The following is an 11347-nucleotide window of genomic DNA, read 5'->3' as shown; positions in this document are numbered from 1 at the left end:
TCATCTTTAGGATAACCTATAAAGATACACTTAGTGGATCGGACTTCTAATTTGTTTGGGGTGTATTGCTTTACATAAGCTTCACAACCCCAAACTTTTAAGAATGATAGCGATGGAACCCTTCCATGCCATATTTCAAAAGGTGTCTTCTCCACTTTCTTGGTTGGAGCCATATTCAATATGCGAACGGCGGAAAGTAAAGCATAGCCCCAAAATGATAGAGGTAAAGTGCTTCTAGCCATCATCGATCGAACCATATCTAATAGGGTACGATTTCTCCTTTCAGACACACCATTATGTTGTGGTGTTCCAGGTGGAGTAAGTTGTGAAATAATTCCACAACTCTTAAGATGATCTTGAAAAACACCACTTAGGTATTCACCTCCTCTATCACTACGAAGTACTTTGATTGTGGTCTTGAGTTGTCTTTCTACTTCAGTTTTGAAGTCTTTGAACATTTCAAAAGCTTCATCTTTGTGTTTCATTAAGTACACATAACCATATCGACTATAATCGTCAATAAAGGTAATGAAGTATCTTTCACCATTCCTAGTCATTGGTCTAAAAGGACCACATACATCCGAATGTATGATACCCAATAATTCTTTTGACCTTTCAAAAGTTTTATTAAAGGGTTGCTTTGTCATTTTGCCTTGTAAACAAGATTCACATACATCAAATGAATCATACTCATTTGTTTCTAGAATACCATTCTTGCGAAGAGTTTGCATGCGATTCTTGCTTATATGTCCAAGGCGACAATGCCAAAGATAGGAATCACCCAAGTCCTTCTTGAGTTTCTTGGTGTTGACATTGTACATTGAACTACTATGTGACGCACCAATTTGATCTATTTCATATATACCATTCATGGGTATAGCTTTAAAATAAAATATGCCATTCATCAAAACATGAATATCATAATCTATAAATTTAAGATCAAAGCCACATTGTTTTAAAAGGGACACGGAAATAATGTTTCTTCTTAACTTAGGAGCATACAAAACATTCTTCAAAATTACTTCCAAACCACTTGGAAGCTTTAACATGAAGTCTCCTTGGGCTTGGACTTCAACTCTTGCTCCATTGCCCATAAAGAGACTAATGTCCCCTTTGTTGAGTTGTTTACTTCTTTTGAACCCCTGCAACAAATTGCAAATGTGAGTTCCACATCCGGTATCAAGTACCCATGTATTTGAAGAAATAACATTTAGTTCAATATGTATAGTAAAGATAATACCTGAGGTATGCCCCGCATCCCTCTTATCTTTTAACGCTTTGAGATAGGTCGGACAATTCCTTTTCCAATGACCTATCTCTCCACACTCAAAGCATGGATCTTGCGCCGCAACCTTTTGCTTCTTTTCCTTCGGTTTGGTGGGCGTTATGGCTTTCCTCTTTCCCTTTCCTCGGACGTGGCCCTTGCCCTTAGCAACACTTGCTTTGGGGTTGGAGTTATGTCCCCTTTTTCCTTCATCGATTGTTAGAACGGGTAAAGCCTTTTTACCCATTCCCGCTTCGGCCGTTCTTAGCATTGCGTGAAGCTCACCAATGCTTTTGTCCCACCCATTCATGTTATAATTCATGACAAAGGTTTCAAACCTTTTGGTCAAAGAGTTGAGGATCAAATCCGTAGCCAACTCATTAGACACGGGACAATTCAACCTACGAAGCTTTTCGATGTAGCTTTTCATCTTTAGGACATAAGAAGAGACGGTTTGGGTTTCCTCCATACGACATGCATGAAACGCTCGAACCGTTTCGAAACGTTCCGCTCTAGCTTGTTGAAGGAACATTTCCTTCAATTGAGTTATCATGTCGTATGCCCCATGATGCTCGAAATCCTTTTGGATTTCGGGAATCATAGTCCCTAACATGAGGCATGAGGCTTGCACCGAATCTTTGGTGTACTTGACCCAATCGTTATAAGCCTCCTCATTTTCCACGTCAGGCTCGTCGGGAATGGGATCGTCTAAGACATATGATATCTCTTCTTGCTTGAGAACTATTCTCAAGTTGCGATACCAATCCATAAAGTTATTATGGTTTAAACGATCCTTTTCAAGGATGGTTCTTAAGGATAGGTTACGGGTGTTATGGGTAGAGGTGTTTGCATTGTTAGCGGCCATCTACAAAATTTAACAAAGTTTTATTTTAGTATTATGAACAATTTAATTATTAATACCCTTTTATTCCAGATTTTAAAATAATAATTAAATTCTAGAATCCAACGATAAATCAAATTTCGGTTAGGTGACCTTTATCCCGTTATTTGATTTAACAAGGTAGTCAACCTTGACAATTGCAACCCTTTGCAACTTCTAGAGGTATGGGACCATTCGAAATCCTTATTTCGTGTTGGCATGTTTATCCCATCAACACCATTGGATCCCATGCTTAGGTGACCTTTATCACATGGTTTCCAATTCAAGTCGTCCTACTTGTATAAACATGTAAGATTAACATACAAGTGGTTAGGTGACCTTTATCCCACAAATATGTTAATATTACCCTAAGTATATTAGTTTGCTCAAAATGGTTAGGTGACCTTTATCCCATTAAAAGTTCCCTAATACGTTAAGTGTCATACAAAAGGATGGTGTTAGATTTGTTTCCTTGGTAATATGAAAAAGGGATTTTTAAATTTTCAAATATTCTAGTTGAAAAACATTATGCCATATCCTAACATGCATTTAGTAATATGGCGATTTTGAAAACCAATTTTCAAGGTTCTAGTTATAATAAAACCAATTTTATTATAAGTGAGTGATCGCTTAGTTTTAATAAACCCATTTAATTAAACTAATTGACGCGATATTACCAAATATATATTAGAACCCGTTTTATGCTTGTTGTCGTTCCTATGTGACGGTTTGGATATCCTAATATCTATCAACCACACATTACATAAGTAAAACAAACAACCAAGCATACACATGCAAAATATAGTCATAACCGAAAACCACTAAATTTGACCATACTTGTTAGCCGAAACAAGTGTAGGTCATAAGTCACACCTAAGGGACAAAACATGACACAAGGATGGAATGTTGACTCCCACTTGACCTTGCATCCAAATGCTTCAAGTATCCTCTCCAAGTTGTTGTGTTCTTATGGGCTTGTTAATGGGCTCCAAACTTCCAAAAGTCTTCTTGGACCCAAGAGTGAAATTTATGGGCCTAATGGGCTTGAATCCCATGATGGGCCGGTGAGGCCCAACAAGCCCAAAATTTCGGCCCAACCAATTTCACCAAATCTTGCATCTTCTAATTTTTACAAAATGTATCCTAATACATATTTTTCTAAAAAAAGAAAATGCAACTAATCTACTTATTACATACCATCTTATGAATAAATAAATTACATAAGCCTAAGATTATGAATTATTACAACCATATTGAATAATCAACATACACAAAACAACAATCAACACATCCAAGGTCTAGGTTTCGGTTATGACACATCCAAACATACCAAATGTTCTAAGCATGCAACCTAAGCAACCAATGCCCAAACATCACCAAAAAAAAACGCCCCCCCCCCCCCAAAGAGGCTACGGCCCCCCCCCCCCCAAAAAATTTTACAATTTTGATATTTCAACATCCAAATGTTAAATGGTTTCCTAAGATCTTTCCATGCATGTCAAGATCTTACAAAACCATGAGGGGTAAAATCCACCAAAATTTTTTTTTTTTTTTTTTCGGACCTCCCTTTTCACCCATGAAAAATCCGAAATGTATGAACACAAAAGAAGCATAAGTCCTTGTAACCGGCTCTTGATGCCATTGTTGGGTTTTATGCAAGTTTATCAAAGTCTAAGTTAACCATATTTAACTAGAAAACGCAACGGAAGCTCGTGTTATAAAACTTGTTATGAACATACCATTATGTTAAAACTAAAAACCCGAAGCCAAGGATCAAAATTACAAGAACAAGATGCTCACAAAATGTAAATTGTACCTTCTTCTACCTTTAGAAGAACAAGTGGGTTGTTGAAGGGGATGGTGGATGAATGACAAGCCTCCAAAGAAGAAGACCTCAAGAGTATGATACCCCAAGCTATTTGTGACAACACCAAGTTGTTTTGCTAGGATTTATGAACACAAAACAAGCTCACCAAGCTCTCTTTTTTCTGCTGCTGCTGCCGTGAGTTTGTTGGAGAGGAAGAGAGAGATTTTTGAAGCTTGAATACACTTGAAAAGATTCAAAAACAAGACACAAATGCATGTGTTGTGAATGGAGGTTTATCAAGTGGTCAACTTAAGAAGACAAGGCTTTTGATTGGACCAAAAACCTCCACCCACATGGGGTGGACGGTTATTATTATTATTATTATTATTATTATTTTTTTTTGTTTTGTTTTAACCATTAAAACATCTCCATTCATTTTATAAAACTCATTTTTATAAAATGTACATACATTTATATAATTATTTAACCAATTAAATAATTAATTTATATAAACAAATTATCTAGATAATTTATTTAAATCCTCAAGTGTGTTTGTTTAGAAAACCAATTTTCTAAATACTTAGTGTTCGGTATTCGTTTAAATGATCAAATCATTAAAAGAATACATTTGGTGTTGTCTAGCTTGTTATTGGGTATGACCTGACTTGGATCAAACACAGTTAGCCACATTAATATAAGCATGTGTCTCGGGCATACGTATTTCAACAATGTCGTCGTCGGATTTTGGGTCTGTCGGAAAAACGTGGGGGGGGGGGAAGAAGGTGTGGGGCTGGCTGGGGTTTAATATTATTATTATAATATATTTTGAATTCAAATGTTACATTTTAATCCCTGAACTTCTGAAATATATATGAACTGTTTTTAAACTTACTTAATCTTTAACCCTTAACTTTATAATTATTCATAATTGATTTAAACTTGTTATATTTTTAATATCCTTAGATTGTTTATGCTTTATACCCGATAGATTTAAACTTTGATTATTTGATAGACTTTTATAGCTCAGAAATTCGTTATTTGAACTAAACGAAATGGAAAATGAACGAATAATTACTATAAATCGTCGTACTTTGATTTACATTTATTTTAATACATATAAAAATCAAAATTTAAAAATGGGTCGGGTTTTCGGGTTTGAAAAGTAACAAATGTTACAGGACTTACAACTTTTAGAAATTTCATCCCGAAATTAAAATAAAAATTAAATTTAAAAGAAAACAACTAATATACGGAGTTTGTTAGAAGTTTTAACAATATTATATATTAAAATAAAATAACGTCGATCTTTGAATGACTCGAAAGAACGCCACAAATAGGAAATATGACAAGGTCACTTATATATAGGATGTACCAGCGGCGTATCCACCATGCCCTTATCATATTGTATTTGCTCCGTTCTCCAAAATCATTCGAAGTTCCGAGTTATTTCACACAACCGGACTTATTATATTTTTCATGCGAGGACTTTTATAATTACGTGTCGACCCATAATTACCTCTATCGTCGGATGGTCCATATAACTTGCTCTATTGTGTGGGTTTAAGACATAGACCTTAGATAAATAAATAAAATTCTCATATATAACGTTAATATATATATATATATATATATATATATATAATGAATTAAAAGGGTAAAAACATTACAAAACATATTGTTAGACCATTCAGGCCAATAAAAAGACGAAAAACCCTAAGTCGATTAAATAAAATCATTGTTTTCTGAACCAGGTAAACGATGTTGAAAACAAAATAAACGAGGTAATGAAATTAAAAGAATGAAAACATTTGAATTATGAATATCGTAATATGTAATTGAAATAATGAGGTTGAGAATCACGTGGTAGGTAAACGTAGCATTTAACCAAAGAAATATGAACATGTAAATTGATAACGCATTGGGTTTGAGAATAGCTTAGATAAACAAAACTTTTAAGTATCAAAATTCCATGATGTTTAACAAATGGAAAATCTCCGAAAGAACGCAGCGCAACTAACGGTAACATTGAGGTAAATTGAAGTGAATATTATAACATATAAATTAATAATTTGAAATAAAACGGATCAATGAAATTCTATATTCACATTATTAAAATCCATTTAAGTTTGTGAAAGAAAAGTTCCCATAGCAACCTTGAGTTTATCAAAGTAAACAATTGAAATTTCGAAATCAAAATAACGCATTGATTCCAGATTGATGAAATCAAGAACAACATAATGGTTTAAATAAAACATCGAGTGAAAGAGAAGTACACGAATAAACAAAACAATTTGTGTAAAAATATAACATAACATAAAATCGACATGTACATGGGACACAGTCCCGGTTCTAAGTAAACGAATTTTGTTTGGAGAGAACCGGCCACTGATAGTAAAATGTAGAAATAAAATGAAAATACGGTTTCTATTAGGTAGCTATACATACATGTTCATAGTCCCAATTTCTGCTTAACGGTTACGTTTAAGAAAAATGGGTCATAGACCACGAGATTTGAAATAACAAACGTAAACCGATTTAATAAAGCGAATAAGAATGATGTACGAATTCACGTTTCGTAAAAAAATACAAACGAATATGAATCAAAGATCAATGAACAATCAAAATAAACTTCTTAACCAATATTCTATAGAAGTAAATATAAAAAAATCACTTTGGGTACGTTCGAAAAATACGTGAAGAAGAACTTAAAGAAAAGAAAATGTAGCTTGCGACGCTTGTCTTCTCGATTGTTGTTTTGTGGTATGAAAGTTGACGTGGAAGATGGTGCCATGATTTCTTAGCCGTAACTCATATGCGTAACGAAAAGGAAGGAAATGAAAGGATACAACGTATATTTTAATTTTACAAAAACCGGTTGTAAATCGTGGTGTTTTTATATCTCATGGTGAAATAAGATTTATTCTATTTTTATTTAGGCAAAAAGTTTTTAGCTATAGCTAAAACTTGCAAGTTTTATGAAATCTTAAACCTAAAAACAAATGTTTTCTTTTTGGCCAATGACATAGGGAAAAAAAATAATTGTCAAATTACTTGAATTGTTGAATGAAAATAGTTTCAAAAGGGCTCAAAATTTGTTAAAGCAAATATTTTACTTAAAATATTTTTATATTAATAGTAGTGACGATGATACTAGTAATAATAATATTACTAATAATAATAAAAACGTTTACAATTTTTAATAATTTAAATATTGATAATTACCGTAATAATAATAATAATAATAATAATAATAATAATAATGGTACTAATAACAATAGTAGTAGTAATATATTAGTGATGATAATATTAATAACTTTAATAATAATAATAATAATAATAATAATAACAATAATGATGATAATAGTAGTAATAAGAACAATAGAGATAATAAATTCTTTTTCTTTAAAGAAAATCCATTTGACTGAAAGTTAAAAATAACTGAGGATTTGAGATTAGGCGCGAGGCGTTAGTAAAAGAAATAAAATGTAGGGAGGTATGCAAAAGAAAATATAGATGAGTTTGATGAGTTTTGTAAGGATCTAAGTATTGTAACCGGAAAATCGTGTAAGGTCGACAAAGGATGCAGGGTGAGGATATTGCATGGCGGAAACAAGTTAGGTCTTCCAAAGTATAGCGGGTGTGCTAGGGTCACCACAATGATAGTAGGCTTGAAGCATGAGGTCAAACATGTGATTGAGACAAAAGGTTAGGTACAGGTCTTGCAGATGGGTAAGTGGCGTTGAGTTTGGGTGAGTTTTAGCAATAAGTGGTAATTGAATCTACCACAGATTGAAGTATATCAACGTTTCAGGGAAGTAAAGTGGTGGGATTTACACATACTGTACAAAGGGTGTGTTTCAGCGCGAGGATTTTCGGTTGTGTTTAGCTTGCGTTTCCAAGAATGGTGTTGGTTTGAATTTTAATTTACTATAGCGATGAAAGTGGGTATGGTTAATCGTGGGGTGATCGGGATCGTAGAGGCCATTTGCTTGATAACTCGGATTGTCATTTTGCGGGTTGAGTGCGACAACTAGGTAAACGAGGAGGCATGATAAGAAACATGAAGAATTCACGTGACTTGGAACGTAAGTATGAAAACGACTAATAGATACATCAATAGAAACAAGTACGGAAAAGTAATCGCATGAAACAAATATGAAATCGAATTTGGAATCCCCATGAAAAGTCATGAGTTTTCACATTCAACAAACAAAAATCTAAGAAATTATTGAAAAATCATATGGAATAAATATTAAACTTAACAACAAATTGTAGAAACGAATTGTAAATCGAGTGTTCATGTACCATCATAACTTTCTAAATTTTAATTCTAAAACATAAGTGCTATGAATATAACAATAAGGTAATCGAATTGAAATTCGACCATTCATATATCACCATGACCTTTCGAATTTTCAATTATAAAACTTAGTAGTAAATGAATAAAATAATATAGTAATCAAATCGAAATTCAACCATTTTTGAACTTTCTATTCTAAAACATAATAGTAAAATAATAAAGTAATCGTTTATAATTAGGTTATTACTTTGCAAACTTTTAAAAGTTTAAGCCGTAAATAAGCGTATAAATAAAGAAAACGTGTCACAAAATTTTTAAAACTTAACTATTCTCGTATAAAAATGTGTAATTAAATCGAATCGAAAGCAGGGTATTCGAGTACAGTCTTCCAGTTAAAATACATTGTAAAACATAGAGGAGTGCAACCATATTCTTTTCATAAAGAGAACATGGTCGTATTGGAAAACTTAAAGTTGTGATTCATATGGCGTTGAAAGTGGTACGCTTTGGCTTAATTGAGTTCATGCTCTTTCCTAACTCTCCAGGTAAGCAACCGGGTCCCGCGTCTGATTGGGATTTATACGCATTGCTTATCCTTAGGTTTCAATAACCTTGGTGTCAAGAGTTTCGGAAAACAGGCACGTCCCCCTTACAGTTACTACATACCCGCCATAAAGAACCATATTTAAGAAGAATAATTATTGGAATACCACAATGAAAATCAATAATTGAAAATGTTGGAAAAAAATCTTTATTTTTAGGCATAAGTCTTGGACTTGTGTGTGCTTGTGTAATTGAAGTAATTGAAATAATTGAATCATCAGTATAATAGTATTTGCGTACATGAGGCATAAACAAATCAATAATAACCAAATAATGTGCATTGAGCAATCAAATTAGGCTCACATAATTTCTAATCATGCAACCTAAACAATTAAGCAAATAAACTATAACCAACAAGAACACTACGTCTAATGTCCTATCTTATAGTCACAGCTCCGATACCAATCTGTAACACCCTGGTTAAAGCGGAATACGCCCGAGTGTGACGTACAGATTGCCCAAAATACATGTGACACTATTAAGTGACAATATTATCATTAATTAATTTATACATCAAGAACACAAGTTTGTAACACTCTTGTGCCGTTCTGGATGATGGTACATGCCTCATCGAGGACGATGAGTCCAAAGGGGGGTTGTTTGTAACACCCTTGGCAAACACAACATCGTCTCACTCTTAGGCTATCCCACATCGGCCGTGGACAAGTGAGATCCTTGGTTCATAAGTAAATGTCCTGCCTCTTCAATCACCAACGCGTTTTGGGCTTAGTTGACTGTGGAGCACATGAAAACTCCACGGTTAAGCGTGCTTAGGTGGAAGTAGTACTAGGATGGGTGACCTCCTGGGAAGTCTCCATCTGGGCAACCAAAAACAAATCCATGAGCTCTTCGTGGGCAGAGCAGACAATATTGGTGGTGCGAGGGGCCGAATGTTACACAGCTCGCTTAACTTACGAGAGCTCAAGATCAAGCTCGACTTGTTTGTTTCAAGATCAGTTGTTTTTAATACAATCTACATAAACTATTTACCTACCTCGATTGGGATGTAAACAGGTCTCATAACTGACATTCACATTATATGACCTGGATTAAGAGGGACCTCTTGTTCTTTTGGTTTCAACTCCATCCGGGGCCCACCATATGCAGTTCTAAACTAGAGCTTTTGTATATTGTCAAAATCTTACTAAAAAAACTCAATAAATGTATATTAGGTAGGTCAATTTCAAGCAATAAATCTTTTAATATAAGATTTATTGGTTTGAGAGCACACCTGGATGGTTTGTTTAACCTGTGTGTTCTTTGATTTTCTTCAAAGAACCATTACTTCTACTAAAGAATGATCTTAATGGAAGCCCACTCAATGAATCTATAAATTACAACACAAATTGGTAATCTGGATAAACAAATATAGTCACAAATAAATTACAAACTATTTTACAACCCTCCAACTCAATTGACACGTTTACAACTTCATTATCACTTGTCAACCCGTCTAATAAGTTTTGGTGAATGGATTAAATGGTTCATGCTCAGGTTACACGACGCATGGTTGTTAAACAAATAAGAAAAGAAAACAACTTACAATTTAAACACACTTTGGTTCTCCAACTATTTCACATGATATGTATCCTATAAATTAATAAAAAACACACATAAAAGGCACCCCCATTTGGAATAAATACTAATAAATAGCTTACGTTTTTAATCAAGACTTGAAATTAAAATTAAAAATAATTATCAAAATAATAATAAGTTTACCACATTCCAGTCCTCAAATAATGCATACAGTCGGGTTCACCCTGACAATCCGGATCGGGATCCGCCATTGAATCTGTTTCACCACAGCTTTTCACACCTTCTAAATCCAGATTTCAAATCGTATATTAAATACAGATTCTAAGTCAGAAAGCGTGTCTGGAATATGTCAAACATATTATAATCAAATTACTCAAAACAAATTACAATTACTGAAGGAAATTAAATTTGACATACAACTATTTATAAGAATTATACAAATGGACAAAATTAAAGCCCATTACTCAATAAAGATTTAGCCCATGTGTAATGATACATCACATGGAAATACACAGCTACTTAGGTGCAAGTGTTACAATATGTAGTAGAGTTGTTATAAAAGATGAATGTGTAAGATTATGTACCTATTAAACTTCCCTGGATGAACATGGATTCACTGTGCTGACACCGGTTAAACCAAATTTCTTACTCGGTAAATCGACCGGTCCTGGAAACGAAATATATTATATTAATACTTATTTCACGTATGTATAACATTTAAGTAACAAAGGTTAGGAAGAAACGAATACAATATATATTAAACATATCCACAAGTTGTTAGTATTCATCATTACGCAAAATACAATATGATTTAACAAATTGTTTGAAATAAGAAATATATACCCTTTTCCCTGGACTCATTTCACTGGCATATATTCTCCGCAAGGAACAACCATCGGATTTATCCAAAATATTCTACATGATCAGTAAGCATGGCAAACGTGACATCAAAATATG

Source organism: Bidens hawaiensis, unplaced genomic scaffold (assembly GCF_021521415.1).
Source record: "Bidens hawaiensis isolate Kalapana, Puna unplaced genomic scaffold, B.hawaiensis_p1.1 tig00029015_1, whole genome shotgun sequence".
Classification (NCBI taxonomy): Eukaryota; Viridiplantae; Streptophyta; class Magnoliopsida; order Asterales; family Asteraceae; genus Bidens; species Bidens hawaiensis.
The sequence above is the reverse complement of the archived record's forward strand: the minus strand, read 5'-3'. Positions refer to the sequence as shown.